General features: G+C 32.7%; 1 long non-coding RNA gene across 1 annotated transcript; it reads left to right on the top strand.

Moving 5' to 3' along the window:
- Positions 1–12667: 12667 nt before the first annotated feature.
- On the top strand, positions 12668–13601 carry LOC134248734 (uncharacterized). The gene is made up of 3 exons (XR_009988117.1): positions 12668–12812; positions 13075–13148; positions 13340–13601. It is a non-coding gene; the product is annotated as an uncharacterized LOC134248734 (long non-coding RNA).
- The last annotated feature ends 9828 nt before the right edge of the window (positions 13602–23429 follow it).

The following is a 23429-nucleotide window of genomic DNA, read 5'->3' as shown; positions in this document are numbered from 1 at the left end:
CCGCTACAATATCTATTTTGTTTTCTGACAAAATCCTTTGAAATTTTGAACATAGTCTTACATTATGAAGATCTACAGCATGATATATAAGAATAATCATGAACGCACGCACATGCACGTGTACTGCAATCTGATTGGCTAAAACATTAAATGCCTACAACTTTCTTGGTTCTCAATAATACAGGGTGACATTTCAAATATGAATAGATATAATGATTGCCTACATTATACTACTATCAAAAGTAAATGCATGGACGTGCATGCACATGCGACCGCACACAATGTATTAAAAGACAGTATACTTGAGTGTTTGATGTTCATGCAGAATTAAGAACTTCTAAATGTCAAGACATGTAACATACTGAAGCATGCAGATCTTTTTACCCTTGACCTTGAAACTTAGGTCAAGGTCACTGGTAACCTGAATAAAATGTTGATATTAGCTATTTACCAAAATCACCTTGACCTATGAACTTGAAATCGACCTTAACCTTTGTCCTTGACCCAAGGGTAAAAAGAAACATGAAGTACATGTACATGTATCTAGAAACACCTTTCAGAGTTTATTTCGGTTGACAGGATAGAAGTTAAAGAGATCGTGGTTTTTAATGACCTTGACCTTTCATCCAAATGTCACAATCAATCTTAAGTTCTTGGAATAAGATACAAGATTCAACTCCAACGTTAAATAGGTTAAGAATAAAAATAACCCCCCCCACCCCCCCACCCCCCCCCCCCCACACACACACACACACACAAATCAAATTCAATGGCAACGTAGAGAATCGCTGTTAAACTCAAATAACACCTCGGACCCACATAAAATTTCAGGAAAACTGCAGAAAAGAGCTCGAGGAAAGTATATTAAAATATTTAATTTGAGTTTCCAAAGTGTATAGAAATTATTAATTTATACAGAAAAAATTACAAATCCTGTCGTGTTTAAAATTAAAGTGCAGATGACCAAAGTTGGCATATAAGCCTTTTATAGCCTATTTATTCAGATGTCGTTAATAGCATTTAATTCTACTGATTTGAAATAATATTTTAATACCAAGCATCCTTTGTTTAATTTACCTTTGAAATTTATTTGAATTTTTTTTAGAATTACGCAACCCCCAGAAATAGCGATTTTCGGTATATTAAAAATCAATATACATGTACGCTCCTTCGTAAAATAATCAGATACAGTGAAACCTGTCTAATCTGACATGCACTGGGAGATGAATTTTATGTCGGAATAGACAGAATGTCGGATTAAAGAGTTACAAAAACATAAAAAACAGTAAAATAGGAACAAAATTTAACGTCGGAATTTACAGTGTGACGGATTACACAGGTGTCGGATTAAACAGTTTTCACTGTATTTGCATTCATGAAAAAAATATTAATAAGAAGGTGTTAAACAATATAGGTCACATTAGCTGACACGAATGTCTTTTTAAACATCTCTTGTAAAACCCAGAGAGTAGCCCCCTATGCATTGGAAAAAATGAATAGTTCCGGTCAAAAAACCTTTATATATTTATTTACAAAGTATATAAAATTTACCAGGCACAGGTATCAGAGTTGTCAAAATGGCCTGAGAGGAAATATTTTAAAAAATCTGAACAGAAAGGAAAATCCCTTTTCCATGTATGGAACTACTATTGAATAAGTTCATTTTGATTGGTTAGGTATTGGCGTGATACCCTTTGTCGACTTTAACCCTGCCTTGTCGTCGGAATAAAACCAACTTTGAGCCCGAGGTTAAAATAAGTAGAGAAATAAAATGTGAATCGATATATTAAAAATATGACATATGCTTGAAAAATGGTAAATTTATATATGTATTTTTTTCTTTGATTCGCGGGATAGAAAGATATATTAATCGCTTAATCAACATGCCATAATCATCTTGCATATGCATGTACATGTACGTGTGCGCGCATGCAAAACGTTAAACAATATATCGTTGATAGTTGATATCATTGTAACTTTTATATTCTTAAATGAAATCCTGGGATACTTAGCATATTTATAAAAGGTCTTAGAGGAATAAGGCACGATAAGGGACATGGGGAGCGTTTGGGGAACATCTGTAACCAGTGTTCGAAATTCAGAATTATTTTCTGTGGGTCCAAAGGACCCACTGATTAAGGGTCTACACAAGTCCTCCCAAGGCAGCATAGGCCCAAAAATATTACCATCAAATATTTTGGAAAAAAAAAATTTAATTGACAATCTTGGTAAGTTTATTGATTCCTTACCAATAAAAAAAATCATGTTATTTAACAACAAAAAAAATGTTAATTTTACTGCAAACATACTTCTTGTTTCCTGTAACATCCCCCCCCCCCAAAAAAAACCCCAGGATCTGTCTGTATTTTTTTTTTGCCTAATGTATGATCTCACATATTGAAGCATAATAAAGTTTCCATTTAAAACATTAATTTTCACTTTCCCTAAATACCTAAATAAAATAGGGCCAAACATCCCAGGACTGAAGTAACCAGGTGGGATATTTACAGTAGACACCCAACATGGCTGTCTTGCGATAGCAAATTAGGGGAGGAAATGCTAGTTGATATAAAAATGATCATTCCTCTTCATATTTAAGTGAAGGTTGACTAGGATGTCATATTTATATTTCGACTAAAGCTACAATTAACATTCTTTATGAAAATTGCATCAGCTGATTGAAACCGGCACAGAAATGGTAGAAATTTGAATGTGTTGGTCGGGTTTTAGCAAAGAAACATATTTTTTAGGCCTTCTTTCTTGGCAAATCATCATCGGCCCAAAATCATTTCAAGGACCCATTTAGTCATATTATACATGAGTCCTTCCCTTTGTACGTCGGCGCAGGACCGACGGGCCGACGCTAATTTCGAACACTGTCTGTAACGGTCCCCGTTACAATTAGCACTAGTTATTATTAAGGTCTTCCGTCTTCACGGAAGATCTTATAGTGATTCTATTGTTTCTTATTATTATTATTCTTTTTTTTTTTAGACAAAATTTTGTGCAGGCGATTTCTCGTAAACTATTCGGTGGAATTCAATGAAAATTTCAGGAATAATAGGTCACTATATGAATTTTATATAAAATTCCGTTTGTTGGAAAATTCGCTACCAGTGCCAAGTTATGGGCAATTTCCTGATTTTAAAATGCAATTTTGTCTTCGAATGTTCTCGAAAACGGCTCAAGATATTAATTGGAGACTTGTTAGAGATGATAGACCATGAGTTATAGATGTGCAATTTTGCCTTCGTTTGCGTCGTCAGTACTTCCGGTCGCTACAGGAAGAGAATTCAACATGTGCACTTTTCAACTTTTTTTGTTTTTCAATATTTTTCTTTGACATAATTAATGGTAATTAAGACCCTACTGGAAAGGCCTAATATACAATTTATTTAAGAATTGATCAATCCATACACTAGATATTCGCATTAAAAAATCTGAAGCGTGTCCAAGATGGCGGAGCGTCTCCGTGAACTCCGCCATTAAGCAAGTAGGGTTCTAGAAGGTCAGCTGAGCGTTTAGATGAATGAAACTTCTACCAAAAAGATTGATGTAATGTAAAGGATTCTTTAGATTGCTACATCGCAATTACGGTACATTGAGTATAGTTTTAATATGAGGTTTCCTCAAACGTCTATTGAAATTGCTTTTGTCTGCATCTCAAAGTAGAATACAACATGACTACAAGTGGAAATATGATGACAACAATATTTTGTTCTGCACCAGGGAAAACTTATCCTAAACCATTGTTATAAGTAATAGCTTTTCAAGAAACTTGCCTGACCTAATATTCACTATGTTTCTGAAGTATTACTTGACTCAAATTCAGGTTATAAGAACATACATTTCTAATTTTCATTGAAGCTATCAAATCCATCATATAGATCAAACATTTCAAAGAAATAGCGTTAAGAACTACTTTTGACGTTTGGCACGAAATAATGTATCGTGACCCGACTTAAGTAGTAGACAAATTATGACAATAGTGCAGAAATATATAAAATTGGCATGCCTGTATATGGAGTTGCATGGAATAAAAAGTTAAATACATATCAAAGAAAGGAAAGAAAACAGTATCATCTGTTGATTACTAATAGATTATAATTACCTATCCTAAAAATTACTGTTAAAACTCAAGTTACAAATTCCGATGTGATCATCTTGAGCAAAGTTTAGCAAGCTGGCTGTCATTTTACAATTCCAAAGTGAAAGTAAAAAAAAATGTAATGTATATTAGAATAAAATAAAGCAATATCGCGATATTCGAAGGTTAAATTTGAAGCGGGTTCCATTAGGTGTAATGGGGGGTACCGCATTGGATTTTCACGCTGGCGACCATGGTTCGATCCACCGTGTGTCCGATTTTTAAAATCACTCTTTCAGTTTGATTTTACAGGGTTTTTTTTTTTGAATCGGACGGAAGACCTCTCGTTACTCGCAACGAGTTTCGTTTCTAGTTAAGGTCTTCCGTCTTCACGGAAGACCTTATAGTGATTCTATTGTTTCTTATTTATTATTATTATTATTCTTTTTTTGACAAAATTTTGTGCAGGCGATTTCTCGAAAACTATTCAGCGGTTTTTCATGAAACTTTCACAAAATATGTGTCATTATATGAAGTTGTTACATCCGAAGAGAAATTTGGAAAAATCGCTCTTGGTGCCAAGTTATGGACAATTTCCTGATTTTAAAATGCGATTTTGTCGCCCCTTTTTGTCGAAAATGGCAAAGGATATGATATGGAGACTTATTGGAGATGATAGATCATGACTTTCTGGTTTGCAGAATCACCTTTTCATGCGTCGTCAGTACTTCCGGTCGTTACGAGGTGCAAATTAAAAAAATCGTATTTTTATAACTTTTTTGTTTTTCAACATTTTTTATTTATTTTTGGAATGATAATAGAGACCCTTTGATCGATGCTAACTATATAAGTTGTTTGGATATTGGTTAATCAGAACTCTAGATATTAATATTTGAAAATCTGAAGCGGACCCAAGATGGCGGCTGTCTCTGTCAACTCCGCCATTTCGCGAGTAGGGGTTTATGGAGGCAGCTGAGCGTTTGACTAAATGATACATGAAAAGTAAAAAAACTACGTGGACTTTCACCTAGTAGTACGCTGCAATTCAGTGACAATCTTAAAACTTAATTTCCGTTTTACTGCTTTAGTGTAATTGGGCTAGATACGTGTGTGCAATGTGTTAATTTACTTTCTTAACGTCGAAATAAAATAAAGGCGATAAGAAGTTGTTTTATTTAATATTTAATATCATTGAAGCTATCACACCTATTTGATAGATCAGACCAAAGGATAGGTACGAATATTTACTCGTGGTGTTTGTCGCCAGATTATGAATAGTGGCCCGCCTTTTATGATTCTTAGACAGGTGTATTGTTGCAGGTGCACTGTATACATAACTATATTTAGAGCAGTATTCAAAATTTATTAGTTTTTCACCAACGTAACCACTGTGTTTCCCATGCACATTTGAGTCATATTAAACTAATACAAAAGACAGAAATAAGAAAACCATTTTTAAATAAGATCGTCTAATGGAGTTTATATTAACATTCTTTTCTCAAAGATATTTAAAGTTGAACATTGAACATAAATGAAATCTGATTCCTTGACCGTCGAAGGGCGACACATGTCTTTCATCGAACCATTTCTACCTTTTCATGAAGGTGTAAAGAATCTGGTTAGTTCACTTTGGGGATAAACGGGTAATTAAAAAAAAGTTTAAAATGATTACCATTTCACTTCTTTTGTGTTACTTACCTATATAAGATATAGAATATGTACAATCTGTTAAATATACTTTCTAAACCTCGAAATTTAGGCTTAAAGAACGTTCCTTTTTCTTTATTCTATTGAAGCTATCACACCTATTTAATGAAACATTCCAAAGAAAAGGCGCGCAGATTAACTTGTGGCGTTTGGCGCGAAATTATAAATAGTGGCGCGCCTTTCGTGATTCTTAGACAGGTGTATTGTTGAAGAAGTATATTCAAGTACATTTAGAGCAGTGGACTCAAACGCGTAATTTAAGCGTGTTGGGAATAAAGAGGAAAAAGGCGCGTTGGATTTTCACGCTGGCGACCTGGGTTCAATCCTCTTTGTGACCAAATTTTTTTATCACTTTTTCAGCTCGATTTTAGGTTCTTTTCCAGAATCGGACGGAAGACCTCTCGTTGCTCGCAACGAGATCGTTTCTAGTTATTATTATTATTATTCCTGGGAAAATTTTGTCCACGAGTTATCTTGTAAACTACACATCCGACTAAGGTAAAATGTTTTTAGGGTCAATAGACATGTTATGTAGATTTGCCGAACGAAGGTCATTTTGCGCGCACGTGCTTGCAAGAGCGCACACGTGCAACATGTGAAATGGCCAATATAATGGATATTGCTGTAACTTTTCTTTTTTTTTTGATGAATTTTTTTGAAACTCATAACGTAAGGATACATTAGTAGTATAGACAATATGACATGGTCAAAATAGCAAGATCTCACGCGCATGCACGTGCGCTTCGCTCTGATTGGCTGAAACTAAAGTCTCAATATCTTTCTTGTTTCTAGTCATAATCTTTTGAAATTTTGAACATAGTCCTACATTATAAAGATCTACAGCATGATATATAAAATTTTCATGAAAGCATGCGCATGCGCGCGTGCTGCAATCTGATTGGCTGAAACTTTAAATGTCTATATCTCCTTTGCTTTTTGAAGAAATGCTTTGAAATTTAAAACATAGTCATGCATTAGGATATCCTAAAATATGATATAGAAAAAAATTCATGAAATCACGCGCATGCACGTGTGCTGCAATCTGATTGGCTGAAACTTTATATGGCTTTATCTCCTTTGTTTTTTGACAAAATGTTTGGAATTTTAAAATATAGTCATTCATGTAGATATCCTTCAATACGATAAAGATAAAAATTTATGAAATCACGCGCATGCGTGTGTGCTGCAATCTGATTGGCTGAAACTTCAAATGGCTATAACTCCCTTGTTTTTCAACCAAACAGGATGGGATTTAGAACATAGATAGATATAATGGACTTCTACAAGTAGGTATGGTCAACATGCATGCACGTGCGTATACGTGCACTGCAATCTGATTGGCTGAAACTTTAAAAAGCTATAACTCCTTTAGTTTTCAACCAAACGAGGTGGGATTTAGAACATGGATAGATGTAATGGACTTCTACAAGAAGGTATGGTCACCATGCTCATGTATGCACGTGCGTGCACGTGAAATCAGTAAAATCAAAAGTACACTTGAATAAACGTATTTTTATACTTTTGGATTAAATACTTTAAAATTTAGTAGATTAAAATATATAAATTGTGTAGACAAGATGATTTGGTCATTACGCACATGCATTCACATGCACACGCGCGCAATGCTAAAATCTGACTGAATTTGGTACGTACACTTCTGGGTAAATATTGTTAAAGTCTCAAATGCATAGAGTTTTTCTTATCTAATGAAGCTTACAGGGAATATGGTACCAAAAGGGAGTTAGGGAGCGTTTGGGGAACATCTGTAACGGTCCCCGTTACAATTAGCACTAGTTACATGTGACGTAAATATAGTTAATAATGAGGACCTTAGATCACTTATTTTAAAAGGTCCTAAATATAGGGAACCACGATCCTTCAACTGGCGTAGGAATTTCATACATACACCTGTATTATGGATTCCGTTGAAGATTATGCGATGGACCGGATATGAAAAAGAAGACGTTGACATTTTGTCATCATGGAGTAAATGTATCAGATCCTTGATAAAATCGCGAATCAAAAGTTTGAAGAGTAATATGAAAACCATCTATCCTTCTGTTCAATAATCCAGAAGTGAAAAAGAACTAGATAACTAGTAAGATTGATTGTAATACATGATCAGTATGTACAGGTCCCTGCTGACAAAGCAGGTAACAACATTGTCTTTGTTTGTAAGGCTCATTATATACATTGTATTTTAGAAGAAGTGAAGAACTTATACTCATAGTTTCCTTTTAAAGGATGACATTCTTCAAAATCATATTTCGCTTTTGAATATTTTTTGTATTCCAAACAACCAAAATTAATTTGAATTACCATATATATCCATATTGGATTCCGAAACTCTTACAAACAACATGTTCAACCAAGCCTCTTTCTTTTCTCCTAAGATATGAACAGTAGTGAAGGGGAAACTTCAAGAGTACTGTGCAACAATATATTCAAGATATGGTGTAAAACAGATGTGGATACTTAAAAATTCCAAGATACTTTTGGACAATTTGAAATCACAATATTTACCAAAATCAACAGCTTAATAACTATTTTTCAACGTTATACACAACCATTTCCTATGATAAATTAAAGTCAAGACTTTTCGATATCATTGACAGCCGCTTTTCCAATAAAAATGGAAATCGTAAGTTACTTACCTTGTCATTAGTCATTTGCAAAATTATTTTGTTAAAGCACTTTCTGATTGTACACTTAAGTACTCTGAGGTCAACATCAAAAAGATGCTGATTTTCTGATTGACGGTATCTATGTTGTTTTTGGAGAACAAGTCTTCCTGTCTATTGGAATTCTCATGGGTACCAATTGCACCCCGTTATTAACAGACCTATTTTTGTATTAATATAAAGCATACTTTGTGCAAAATCTTATGCGTGAAAAAGAGAAAACACTTGCTTGGTCTTCAACTCAACATTCAAATATATTGACAAATACAATTTATCATGGAGTCAAATGCTGACTGACGCTTTTCTTATTTATTGTAGTCCATTATTTATAAATTGAATTGACGACAGATTTTTTCGCAATTTCCCGAACATGACAAGGATCACACGGCTGGTGTGACCGGTCGGCAGGGGATGCTCAGTCCTCCATGACACCTGATCCCACCTCTGATGTTTCGTAGGTCCGTGTTTGCTCTGCCCCTATTTTGTATTGTTTTATGGACTTTTGATCTTGAATACTGTTCGTTGTCTCCATGTGTTTGATCTGGACAGTTTCCTTCCATCAACATTTAAACAGTGTAAATAAAGTACCTGACTATATTAGTAATGCTTGTAGAATATACTTTTCAAGTATCTTTGTAATTCTTATTTTTGTATATAAAAAAGGTAAACTAATGAACTTTTTTTTATTTTGTAATAAGAAAGTACAATATAATAGACTGTCAGTTAAGAAATTATGCAAGTACAGCGTAATTTGATGGCAAATCCCTGCTCAGAAACGCACTCATTTATACTTTCAGAGTACCATTGTCTTCTACGATAAATTATCTACACAACCATATATAGCATGCATATCTATGTTTTCGATTATCTCCATAAATAGTGTCAAAACTCGGCTCACCGAGTGGAAAAGTCGACTCAACCATGAAACGGTATGTGCTGATCCCACACAGGGATTTTGATTGGGTGAAAATCTGTTTCTTGCATTTCAACAGATGAACATCGTAATGTTTTCAGGGAAAATCAGATGTAAAGAAGTTTTATTTATTCACTGCAATGTTTGAACACTGGAATTTTTTTTTTCACTTTTTTAATTTTGCTCTTGCTCGGGATACCACATCCCATTTTATGGTTGAGTTTGACTTTTATAACCAGCAAACAGAGTTGTAATACTGTTTACAGAGTCTAAAGAAAATAAAGACAAGCATGTCAGATATGGTTGTGTAGATAAATTATCGTAGAAGACATAGGTATAAATAGTTTGTCAGTGCTCTTTTCGATATAATAAGCTCAGGAGAGACACATGTGTATGGAACGCCGTCACTGCCTTATAGCAGAACACAACAACTGCACTGCGTCAACTTTCCATTACATTATGTCAACTCTTTATGACATTTACTCACACTACTATTGCGTTGTGTCAACCTTCCATTATATTATGTCAACTCTTTATGACATTAACCTATACTACTACTGCATTGTGTCAACCTTCCATTATATTGTGTCAATTCTTTATGATATTATCCCACACTACTATTGCATCGTGTAAACCTTCCTTTTCATTATGTCAACACTTTATGAGATTTACACATTCTTGCATTTCGTTATGTTTACTGTTCATGACATTTAATTAAACAACAATTACATTGTGTTAACCTATCATTACATTATGTCAATTCTTTATGATATTAACTCACACTAAGTACATTATGTCGATTCACTATTACGTTATGCGAACACGGGTATCCTCGGCCTTTATATGAGCATAACGTATTTTCCGCGTTCCGCAAGCACTAAACTGGCGGAGAGAAAACTGTCGTAGAAGAAATCTCAGCGATTTGGGAATGGCATCTTTAAATAAAAATTTTAAGCGACAAAGGATTGACAATCTTGAAACGTGCAAAGCCTGAACACTGCGACTGTGAATTAAAGTCACGTCGAAATTCAATGGCGTTTACTTTAATCTGATAATTAAATAAATCAAATATTATGAGTCGTGCAGCAATTTTTTTTCTTTTTATTTTGAATTGTTTGTTTGTTTGTTGTTTTTTATTTTGGCTAAAAGTCTTAACTTCTGATCTTACTAATAACATTGTAATAAGTTTTTTTTTTATCAGTCTTGAACTTTCCTTTTGTTTTAAAGTGTAAACACATCGTATAACACACGTGCACTGGTGGGCTGGAGGGAGGGGGAAATCCCGCCCTACTTAGTGACCAAAATCTACATGTACATAAAATTAATAAATTTATTGGTTTTACTTTGTAGGACATTGCATTAGTTTCACATTAAGTTTAGCTGAATTAAGTTGAAAACTTTTTTATAAAACTATAAAGCCTGAGAGCTTCTCCGCTTTCCCCCTTGGTCTCCAACCATAAACCGTCCCCCTTCAGGCTTGGACATTTTTTTTTGTTCAAGATTCTCATATCCGTTACTGATATGTGTCCATGCATGCTTACTAAGGCATATTCAATTGATTTAGATGAGGGATCGGTAGATTTTTGTAATAGAACTCTGGCCCTGGAATGGTTGAAAAAATTACTAATTCCAGTGACGTATCGTCTTTTTCGAAAGGAGGGGGGGGGGGTCAGCCAGAAAAAAATGTTCGACCCCCCCCCCGAAAAAAAACTTGAGAAGCCAAAAAAAAATTGTCCACTCCAAGCCCGAAAATCCTATTTCGGGGAGGAGGTCCAACTTCGATCAATCCTAATTTTTTTGTCAGATATACTACATTACCCTCGGTGGACTATACTTCAACAAAAAGTGGGGGTGGGGGCTGTACTTTCAATGAACATTACATTTTCTATTGTAAAGTTATGTCTGGGGAAAGAGGGGGGGGGGGGCTGATATTTTCCCAGGTAGCACAAAACATTTTCAAAACATTTTATTGGTGTTGTAAAAAGGTTTTTTCGAAACATTTCATACTAAACATTTTAAAAACATTTTTAAAACATTTCCTCTTCTCTTTATAACATTTTAAAAACATTTTTAAAATGTTTTCAAGAAGCTTATGATTAAATCCTTTTGGAACATTTTTCTAAAATATTTTTGACACGTTTTTAAAATGTTTCAAAAGGTATGTTTAGCTTTCAAATATCAAAGATTTTTATATTACGTTTTAAAAACGTTCTAAAAACATGAAATGAAACATTCCTTTTCCATAAGTCTGAAACATTGCACAAATACGTTTCTGAAACATTTGGAAGGAACGTTGTCAAAATGTTTCAGAAACATTCTTAATTCATTTAAGGAACATTTTTCTTAAAATTATTCTAAGGGTATGTATAGCTTCCAAATATTAAAGATCTTATAAAACGTTTTAAAAACGTTCTTAAAACATGAAATGAAACATTCTTTTTCTGTAAAACGGAAACATTACCTATACGTTTCTGAAAATATTGTAAGGAACATTTTAAAAATATTTTTAAAACATTCTTAATATCGCTGTTAGTTATAAACATTAAATTCCGGATATTTTTGGCCTAGGCAGTGAAAATATTTATTTAAAACATTAACTAAAATAAGTATTTCCACTACAATTGAAACATTTATAGTTTTTGTAACATTTTTTTGGAAACATTTTCAAAATGTTTCTGAAACATTTATGTAATTGCGGCACAATTAAAATTCATTTATTAACTTTAAGAGTATGTTGTGAGAATAATTTTAGAACATTCAATTTAATGTGTTTTCCTTTTTTAAAGACTTCATTTTTCATTGCTGCAACATTTTTAAATGTTATTTTCAAAATGTTCTTAAAACATTCAACACTGTTCAAATAATGTATGATTGCGATTTTCCTAAAATTTAGTTTATGAAAAAAAAGAATATATAGAAAGAATAGTGTTGAAATGAGGAATTGTAGTAATTTTTTAATTGAAAGATTTTTTCCGGTATTTTATAATGATTTCTAGTTTTGGCTAATTGATTAAACAGACGTATATAAAGTCCTTTAATTAAAACAAATCAAAAAATCAATAAATGAAAGGATAGGCAAATACAAAATTTAAAATATAAATAAATGTAAAAAATCGTAAGCATTTGATAAAACTCTTAATGTATTTTTTATGTTCTTAATCAAATCTGTGATCCACTCCCAGGATTTTACTCTGAGGCATTAGATAGGGATTTGCACACTGGTCAGTTTCAGTGTCATAATAACCTATTATGCAATTTTCCTGCTGGGTAGCGCGTTACAGAGTATAGTGGTTTGCAGCTTATCTAGGCCAAATTTTGAATTCTGGTAAACAAGATGTGCGCGCTTACTCCGTGCCGATTTGAATGAGAAGACTTTGCACCATAAAACAACAATAATAACCTCGGGATTTATTAACTTTGAATGGTAAGAATTATTCCTTTATCATAGACTTTAAAAGATCATTTAAAAATGACTTTTATACTACTAGTGCATGATCAATAACTTTGTACAAATGTATGTAGCATTAAGAAATGACAAAGCGTTAGGTTATACACATGTATTTGATTTGAATATTTCATTCGTAAGTCAACACAATTATATCCTTGATTCAAGTATTCGTTGTCTTTGTGGAATGTTTTAAAATCATCAAACAATATGTTGATTTAAAAATGAAATTTCTTTACAGCATGGTGTTGATTGCATCATCCGTATTTTCAAATTCCCCAATTCAAAAGACCCGCCTTTGGTGAAGGCAAAGGTGTACGTAAATACTATTACTCTTCAATAATATTGTCATAGTAAATATTTTTCTGCTTTTTTCATTGCAAATGAGGAAAGAACTTAAATTTGATATAATTATTTAAAATATTTTTTGTATATTTTCATTGATCATCTTAAGACACATTAGATGTAGAACGCTGATACAAACACAACTTTCCTTATCTTTACAGGTTGTGCTATTCGTTCCGAGGGGCGGATTCCTTATCAGCCTTTTCAGTGTATGTGATTCTAACTAAGTTTTATAGATCCGCCGCTCTGTTTGACCTATACTGTGAACATAGGATTTCTGTGATTCTGTTCTTTTAAAATTCAGTGAATGGATTAGACGCCGTTTTCACCCTTTAAAAACCCGGTGACTTGAAAGAAAATAAATTAAAACTTGTACCGAGAATGGAATTTAAATGTGTGATTAACATATTGAATATGGGTTTGTATTAAAGGTTCAAAAATTAAATATAATTTGTGTTTATTTCTTTTAAAATATAAATATATCATTATTTAATGAGAAAAGTAAAATTTCAGTAAAAATACTTTTGTTACCTCGACGTGAATGTTTTGAAAACGTTTTAAAACCAAACAAATTAAACGTGAAAAAAAAACATTTTTGAAAATGTTTTTGTTACATTTTATAACAATGTTATGATAACATTTGTTGAAATATTTTGTAAAATGTTTTAAAAACATTTAAAAAACCATACAAAATCACGCGATTACAACATTGTTCAAAAATGTTTTCGTAACATTTTAAGAAAATGTTCCAGAAACATTTGCTGAAATATTTCACTAAAATGTTTTAAAAACGTTTAAAAAACCATACAAATTCACGTGATTAAAACATTATTGAAAATGTTTTTGCAACATTTTAAGAAAATGTTCTGACAACATTTTGCTGAAATATTTCACTAAAATGTTTTAAAAACGTTTAAAAAACCATACAAAATCACGTGATTAAAACATTTTTTAAAATGTTTTCGCAACATTTTGAAAATGTTTTAAAAACATTTTAAAAATGTTTTTGTGTTAGCTGGGTTGTGCCTGTAATTCTTCCTAATCAATCAGGACCCCCCCCCCCTCTTACCAGTCATAAAACACGGTCGTCAACATTCTTATACCAGATATACAGCTTTGAGATAATGTAAATGTATTTTTACATCAGGTAATGCACTTTTGGAATCAACATGATAAAGAGTTAACGCAATATAAAGATATTTTAAGATCACATAAGAAAGAGTTGACATAACGTAATTATATATCCGCATCACGGAATTGAGTTTTGACATAATGTGATAAAGTGTTGATATAACATAAAGATATGTTCACATAATGTCATACACTTTTTACACCACGTAATAAAGCACTGACATAAAGGTAAGATGTGTTCACCTCACATCATGATGCTCTCGCCGTAAAATAAAGATAAACCCATATCATGTAATAATGCTTTGCTATAATAGAAATATACACTCTCAAAAAGGAATGGGCTTTTGACTTCATGTAATGATAAGTTTAATTATAAAACACAATTCACTTGACGTAATGCAATTTTGACCTCACATATTAAAGAAATGAAATGATGTAAAGAAACATTCATTTCACGTAATAAAGTTTTAACACAATGTAAACATATTATCACTTCACATAATGAATTTTCGACTTCAAGTTATGAAGTGCTGACATAATGAAAGGATGTATTTACTTCATGTAATGCAGCTTTGACATGATGTAAAGATATTTTTACATAATCTCATAAAAAATTGACATAACGTAAAGATAAGTTCACATCACATAATGATAAATTGACATAATAAATGCATAGTTGTATGCTATAAGGCAGTGTTCCATACATGTGATCCTGGATTCGTCCGTTTCCGGAAAATATTTCAGGATGGAAATCCCGCTTTATTCTGGCGACTACCTAAAAACTGTTATGAGATTTCGTTGTGCAAATTCATTTGCTAATTAGTGTCCGAGTCTCCTCAAGAAACTACAGAAATGTGTCCCCTTTGTGGATCTCTGTACGTTGATCTATTTAACCATGCGTCGTGTACGTGTCGTATCACATATGATATACGTAATCAGTGGTGGGAGGATGTAATTAACTACTTTGACATTAACCTGTGTGTTGAACTGTGTGCCCTTACAGATGATGAGCTGTACTTGATTCTTCTAGGCCGTAAGCCTCGAACACCATTCTATCCGCCTTCCACCTCCAAAATTTCCAGTTACGAAACTTTCGTTTCATTGTCGATGTTTGTGCCTTTTATAAGCGCAATCTTCCCGTACTGCAAATCTGCCAGTGAGGGATGCTCCCAGCTGCTTTATATTTTCTGTTTTCCCAATGTTCATTTATAGATTTTTTTTTCACGCGAGGACATATATATATATGTGTGTATGAAGTAGATTATTGATCTCAAATGATTTTGTGATCTAAAACATTGTAAATATTTTTTTCTTTATACATGCATATTTATATGTGTGTGTGTGTGTGTGTTTGCATGCAATTCATCTATTTATCTCATATATGCGATATCCTTTTTTTCTGTGTTTGTTCAGTTTTCATTCATCACTGTAATAGTGGAAAGGTATATATGAAAATAATATTCACTGTCATACCTATCTAATTCTCATTAGAAAACATACTGAAGCGTTGCTTTTTAAATCATATTGTTTTCTGCTCTTGTAAAATAATACGCATCCATTAACAAAAGTTATCTTTCCATTATTGCCCTTGAAAATATTTTTTATGAAACAAAATATTAATTGCATGTTTATAAAAATTTTGCATCTGACATTTCTTAACAATTAAATGAATTATACGTTAAGAGATAGAAATGTCTCAGTTTACATCGTTAAAAGGAACTAGGTATAAATGTATAAAGTAAACTATGATAAATATTTAATAAAAATATTGGTCATAGAAACTAAAAATCATCATCTGTACAATATAAAAGGTTCGATTGAGTTGAACTATGAAGTGGTACTGATAGATAAAATCCGTAAAATCTGACATGACAATTCATTGCATTTCGTGGAAAATGTCTTCAGAGAGTTTAATGTACATCTCTTATCAAAATTGCCTTCAGAAAGTTATCTCTCTTATCAGAGGAATATTACACCTTAAAATTCACAAATCTGGAAGAACCGATGTTTATCATAACATTGTATTGAGTTAGTATGTTTAAAACCCAGGGGCAGAGAAAATGGTTTTCAAAGAAATAATGTCGCCGAAATATGGCTGAAATATTGCCGACTCGGCAATATACAATAATAGTCAACCACTCAATCAAATAAATAATGCACTTTCACAATATAATCTACGTACATGTAGCCGCGCCCTCGCACTAGAAATCATGTCCATAGATCCGTGAATTTCATAATTTTGGCAGAAAACTCAATGCTTTTTACAATCATGCCAACAGTTTGACTGTTTGATTTCCAGGAGTAAAGATAGGGTTTTTAAAGATTGCATTAATTTTAGTGGTTGCATGCAGTCCCATCCTTCAAGCCCCATGAGGGAAACAGGGACCATGAAGTTTACCATTTTTAACTTAAGGTATAATAGCTTATATATACCAGTTTGTAAAATGATGTCGTACTATAATAGATTTATTCCCTCAGTCATAAAACCTTAAAACATTTTTAGTGAGGATGTAAAAAAAATCATTTCCTATCTTTAAAGTAAAGCTTAAGGTAAGTCACTCGTCAGCTTTTTAGAAAGTTCACGCAAAAGCTTTTACTTCAAAACTACTTATTGAAATTCAATTTTTATAACATATTTAAATTCAACAATGTAAATTTTTTAACATTCAATGAAAAAACTGCTCAAAAATCTACAATGAAGCAAGATTTATGAGGGACTATTTCTTTTGGTGGAAGGATATTTAGCAGAAAATTCTGCAAATCTGCACATTTATAAAATTTAATGTAATGGACATTTAGCCTCACATACTTTTACTCGGAGAATATTTTCCGTTTTGATATTGCTAAAAATATTTAATATAGGTCTTAATTTATATTTTTAGACTAAGTTTTACACCTTCCCTCGACAAACTTTTCCAAAAAATGAAAATATATTAAAGAAGTCAAGATCAAATTTACAATATTTTTTGCCTGAAAATCACATATTTTGACAAATATTTCAAAATTAACATCACTGACCCCACCTTTTTCTTTCATTATTTTAAACTACTCGATACTTGTGACTGATCTGCACTAAAGTCGTAAAAAGTTTGATATAAGAAAAAATTTTATTGCCTATTAAGTTTTTTAATACCCCAAAATGTTATTTTTTTAGTGCAAAAAGGTCACACAATAAGTTACACGCATTAATTTGCAAGATTTGTTTAATGATAAAATTTAATATTATTTAAACTATTTTACGTAAAATAAGATTATATTTATTGCCATGCTTACATTTGATCAAATATAATAAGGGTTAAAGTAATTAACCAAAGAGATGAAATTTAAGTGCAAAAAGGTCAACTTAAATGTACCGTAGATCAGTAGGATGCACACTGACCCCCTATTTTCTTTGCGATTTTGAGTTACACTTTATGAGTACTTATCCAAAATATACTTCTCAAAAAATCCTTGATATAACAAATTTCAGGATTGACTTACCTTAAGCAGAAGTCTGTCGAGACTGTAGCTCTACTGGTTTGTACTTATAACAAAGGATTAGAGAAAAGTAGCAGTTTGAATTGAAACTTTACAACAGCAATACATAGAATAATAATCTACAATAAGACTACAACTGTAGGAATAGCTTTCAATAAAACTTTACAGAATTTTCAATTTTAGTTACCATGGCAACATCAATCATCAATATAAATTTGGTCAAGTTTAGTATAAGGATATGTAGTTCCGGCGGATTCACTCATATTGAAATAGGAGTGAATAATCCTCTTCATTGTAATACTAATTATAATCAAAAAACTATTAAATATCAATAATATTTATCATTTGCATATAACTAAATTTCATTTCATTCATAAATATTCATTATGAATACATAAGAAACAGAAACTGACATGAATATATAATATTTATTCCTAACAGCAGTATTTCAATTCTACAAATTGACAGGCCTACGGGCCCACAGGTACATAGGTCTACAGGTCGACAGGTTTATAGATATGAAATGGGATGATGTCGACCTGTATACACGTAAACTGTCGACTTTTATTATTCTTTACTAACAAAATATTGTTCAACTGGCGTGTAGACCTGTTGACCGCGTACACCTGTAAACCCATACACCCCCGTAGACCTGTCAATCTGTAGACCTGTAGACCTGTAGACCCGTCGACCTGACAATCTGTAGACTCGTCAACCTCCAGACATGTATGTTTCTCGGTGTATTTTACTTGTATGCCAAATTATTTTAATAGACTAAAACTGTATTTGGAGTAGCACTTGCAGAAGAACTGCGAACGATAGTATTGTTCTCCCGCCTACCTCCAAGTCAATTTTCAAAAGTTAACATATTCGATGAATTGTTGATATTTTTTATAGATAATTACATGAATTTTCATAAAACATTACTTATTTGGGAAAACAAAGAGAGATAACTCTAAATTTTTGGTAAAACTTGTGTTTTTCACTATAGAAATCAATGGAAAACGGAAAATATTTTTAAAATATCTTCCCCCCCCCCCCCCCGTGTCACAAAAATTCCTTTTTACAGTTATTATGTAGTCGTTTTACAAAAATTCATACTAAAGCTTTTTGTGTGACACGGGGGGGGGGGACATATGTTTATTGACAAAAAACGATAAAAATGCTTATTTTCCACCAAATTCAAAGCGATATACAACTGAAACATTATATTTTATTAAAATATTTATGTTTTATTTATTTGCCTAAAACAAAAGAAAAGATATAAGGAACATTTAATCATATCCAAGACTATTTCAAAATACGGTGATGCTTGAAACTCAGATTTCAATGGAAAATATCGTCTACCCCCCTTTTTTCAAGAGCTGGAATTATGGATAATTTACTGTTTAGCGCTGGTATTAAGACGATTTATCAATTACCATTGAACTGTTCTTTGTATCAAACAAAGATTTTATGGCCAAATTGCTATTCATATTGAATTAAATGATTCCAAAATGTAGGCGGGAATCGAGAGTTAGCGTGCGTGTTTCTTTCTATTTTCAGTAATCACAGCAACACTATTCATAAAAAAAGTTTCATCGATAGAAGTTAAATTTCTCTGACTTGATTATTATTAAGAAATATTTTGATATACATTAAAAATATATCAACCCATTGATTAGGTCATCAGAGTCATTCAGGTGACCTATTGCTATCCGTTTTCGTCCGTCGTCGTGCGTCGTGTGTTAACATTTGAACATTTTCAGCTTCTTCTCTGAAACCACTGAACTAATTTCAACCAAATTTGGTATACACCATTATTGGGTGAAGGGGAAGAGAAATTGTGCATTTTTTGGTCCCGCCTGAAGGGTGGGGCAAAAACCACTAAAATTAATGAAATCTTTAAAAATCGTCTTCTTACATCCTGGACATCAAGCAGTCAAACTGTTGGCATGAATGTTATGAGCAATGAGTCCTCTATCAAAATTGTGAAATTCATGGCCCAAGGATTAGGGGTTCTAGTGCCAGGGCGGGGCTATATAGGTAATATAGTGAAAATGCATTATTTCTTTAAAAATCTTCTTCTCTGCATAGTTATGATGAACAAGAGTGTCTCTACCAAAATTATGAATTTTATGGTCCCAGGGTCAGGGGTTCTGGTGAAAGGGCGGGGCTCTATTGGAAAAAAAGTGAAAATGTAATAATTCTTTGAAAATCTTCTCTGCTTCCGGATATTAAATAAACTAGCAAAGTACATAGTAATGATGAGACAGAGTGCTTCTACCAAAATTGTTAATTTTATGGCCCCAGGGTCAGGGGTTCTGGTGTAAGGGTGGAGTTCTATTGATTGTATAGTGAAGATGTATTAATTCTTTGATAATCTTCTTCTCTGCTTCTGAGTATCAAATAAACTAACTAAGTGCATAGTTATGATGAGACAGAGTGCCTCTTCCAAAAAAGTTATTTTCATGACCCCAGGGTTTAGAGTTCTGGTGTTAGGGCGGGGCTCTATTGGTTAATTATGGAGTGAAAATACATTTATTTAGATCTTTGAAAATATTCTCTGCTCTTGAGTAATAAGCAAATGAACTACCTATACAGTTATGAAGAGCAAGGGCCCTTCTTCCAAAATAATGAATAACAAGGCCCCTGGGTAAGTGGTACCATAGTGGGGGGTCTCTACTTACTAGTATATACCGAAAAAGAATTGATTGTTTGAAATCTGCTCTTTGGTATTAATGAAATATTTTTGATAAGCAAGGGTGCCTTTTCAAAAATTGTGCAATGTGTGGACCTAGGGTTAAGAGTTCATGTTATATGGGGACTACTGATTATTGCAAAATATTTCTGATTAGTTGAAATGCAGTTTTGGATGCTCAGGTGACCTATAAGGCCCATGGGCCTCTTGTTTTAACAAAAACGTCATTGTCCACGAATCTTTTGGACAATCCTCGTATCTATGACCAATCATGAATTTGCTGTTCTTGAGAAGAATATTTTTAATTTTTTTTTTCATATGTATTCCTATGTTAAACTTACCCTATTGTGGTACCACCCTGACCCCGTGGTCATAATTTGAACAAAGGAGAGGTTTCAATAAGGCTGTTATTTGGCCCATGTTTTTTGCAAAAATAAAGTTACATTGTCCATAATTTTAAACTTTTTTTCATAATTTCATAATTTTTAACATGTTTAATTTTATGTTGTGTTTTTTATGCCAGAAAACACAAGATAAAGTTGGAAATAACGATGAAAGTGTGGTACCCTCTGCCACTTTAACATTGAGTATATTTGGAAATGTTGAAGGGTTATGTTGTTTAACCCCACAGTACACCACGTGCTGCATTCCGAACCAAAACGATCATTTGATAATTGATTACTTATATGTACAGGAACATAATACTGAAATATGGTTGTGATTCGCGATGCAACACACACTTAGATACTAATGACAAAGCTAATTTTGCGATTTGTTGAGTTAACTGTGGTTAATTTTTAAAGTGATTGAAACTCATTTCATAACATTGTCTAGTTAATCAAAGAGATTTATTATACCCCTGCCCTGAAGGAGAAGAGTCTACCTTTTTTACCCTTGTGTATCTGCCTAGCCGTCTCTGTGTCTGTCCGTTTGAAATTTTCATTGCAGTTTTTCGGTATCTACTAGTACTCAAAATAGATGTTTGAGCCTTTTAGTGCACTTTTTGTTTAAGCATGTCATATGGTGGGATTTATTTTCTTATGAATATAACGTCAACTTCCTGTTTATCTGTGTGTCTGTATATATGTATGTACCAAATTACCATCACGGTTTTCTCATCGAATACTCATTGCAAATACTTGAAATCTTAGCATAATACGCGTTATGATATAAAACATGAAAGAGAAATTTTTCGAATTTAACATGCCAGTATGTCTGTTTGTGAGGAAAACCACAACTTTGACACTAGAGACGGTAGTTGCAATATATAAAACTCAATCTCAGACTTATTGTTTCACAGTAAACAATAGTAATTGTTTAATGTAAATCTAGGTCACCGTATCACATATTTGATTAATATACATCTTTTTCTGCTATTAAAACCCAATGCCATCAGTAGCTGGCTTTTTTTCAACTTGATGTGGATTTGAATTTTACAAGATGTCGACGATGCAGTTTGCACCTCGAGCAGTCCCAAAGCTCAAATAACCAGTGGTATTGTGAATACTTAAGGCATTTGTAGTTATTTTAAAAGGAATATCTGAATGTCCCAACCCCAACCTATTATCTTTTCTTGGTGGTAAATTTACACAAAAGAAAAATTTCCTGTTATACTAAACACCTGAATATTGAAAATAAATGTAAATCCAAGTGCCTTAAATTTAGTATTGCAAAGACTTTTGCACTCTGATTAAAGGGGCATCTCATATGACAGGGGGAGATTCTCTTGAACACGGCAATAACTTACATGTAAATGAAGACAGTGTGACAAACAAAAGCATGTTTTCATGTTCTCAATAGCGGCAATATTTTCATTTTCTATTTAATACAGTTTCAGGCCATAGTATCTGTGTATAACAGCTGTTTTTGATGTTCCGAGCTCTCCTGTTACAAACTGAAAGAAGCTTCGCTTTGTTCTCATGTGTACTCAGTATTCAAAAGACAGTTTTTCATTTTATAATTCATTCAAAAAGGTGCTTTTTTTACTTCAAATTATTAACTGTGGTCTGCGTAGTGAAAACATAATGTAAACAAGATTTATGTAAATTAAATATGTTGGTGCACAAAGTAAGATCTTCCTACAAGAAATACAATTGTGGAAGATCAACTGAAAGGCCTAGCAGCTCCTGTTCAAAAGTTATGGCCAAATATAAGCTTTTGAAAGGTAGGTTAAACCACAGGGTTAGTGGTCAACGAGTCAAAGTTTGAAAGCCCTAATCCTTACCGTTAAAAAAGTTATGGCGGTGGTTAAAGTTTTTTTTTAAGTACGTATCCAAGGTCATAGTCAAAAGTTCAAAGTTGTTGGTGTTCAATGGAAGGTCTTGTCACAAAGAATACATATATATGATGTATGAAAATTCTAGTATCTACCGTTTAAAAGTAATAACTTGTGTCTTATCCTTTTGGCTTTAATTGTCAATAAAATATGTTCAATTCAAAAGTAATAACCAGTGTCTCAAACTCTAAGGACAAGGTCAAAATATCAAATTGGTGGTACCCAAAAAAGGTCTTGTCACGAGAAATACACGTGAAATATGAACGCCATGGCTCCATTACATCAAAAGTTTCTGCGGACAAAAACACAGACAGACAGATATGCGGACGGACACGACAAATTAAAACTATACACCACCGTATATTCGGTGGCATAAAATACAGTACTTACTTCCTAGTGAATCCACACCATCATAAATGGTCCCTATTTCTGATTTTTTGCATCATGCCTAAACGGACACCTAAAATGAAAAAAAAAAAAAAGAAAAAATGGACCGTCTTGTAAAACAGTATTTTGCAAAAGAATATTAAGGAAAAATATTTGGAAATGTAAATATATAATTATGAATATAAGTTATCATGCCTATAACCACACCTATTTTTTAATCAAAAAATATAAGCCCATACCTATTAAAGTTGGACACAATAGAGAGGCAAAAATGTTCCTCAAAATCATTTTTTTCTAAAAC

Source organism: Saccostrea cucullata, unplaced genomic scaffold (genome assembly GCF_032062105.1).
Source record: "Saccostrea cucullata isolate Sc308-1 unplaced genomic scaffold, CSIRO_AGI_Scuc_v1 ctg1895, whole genome shotgun sequence".
NCBI lineage: Eukaryota > Metazoa > Mollusca > Bivalvia > Ostreida > Ostreidae > Saccostrea > Saccostrea cuccullata.
Note: the sequence above shows the minus strand (reverse complement) of the source record. Positions and strands in the feature narration are given on the sequence as shown.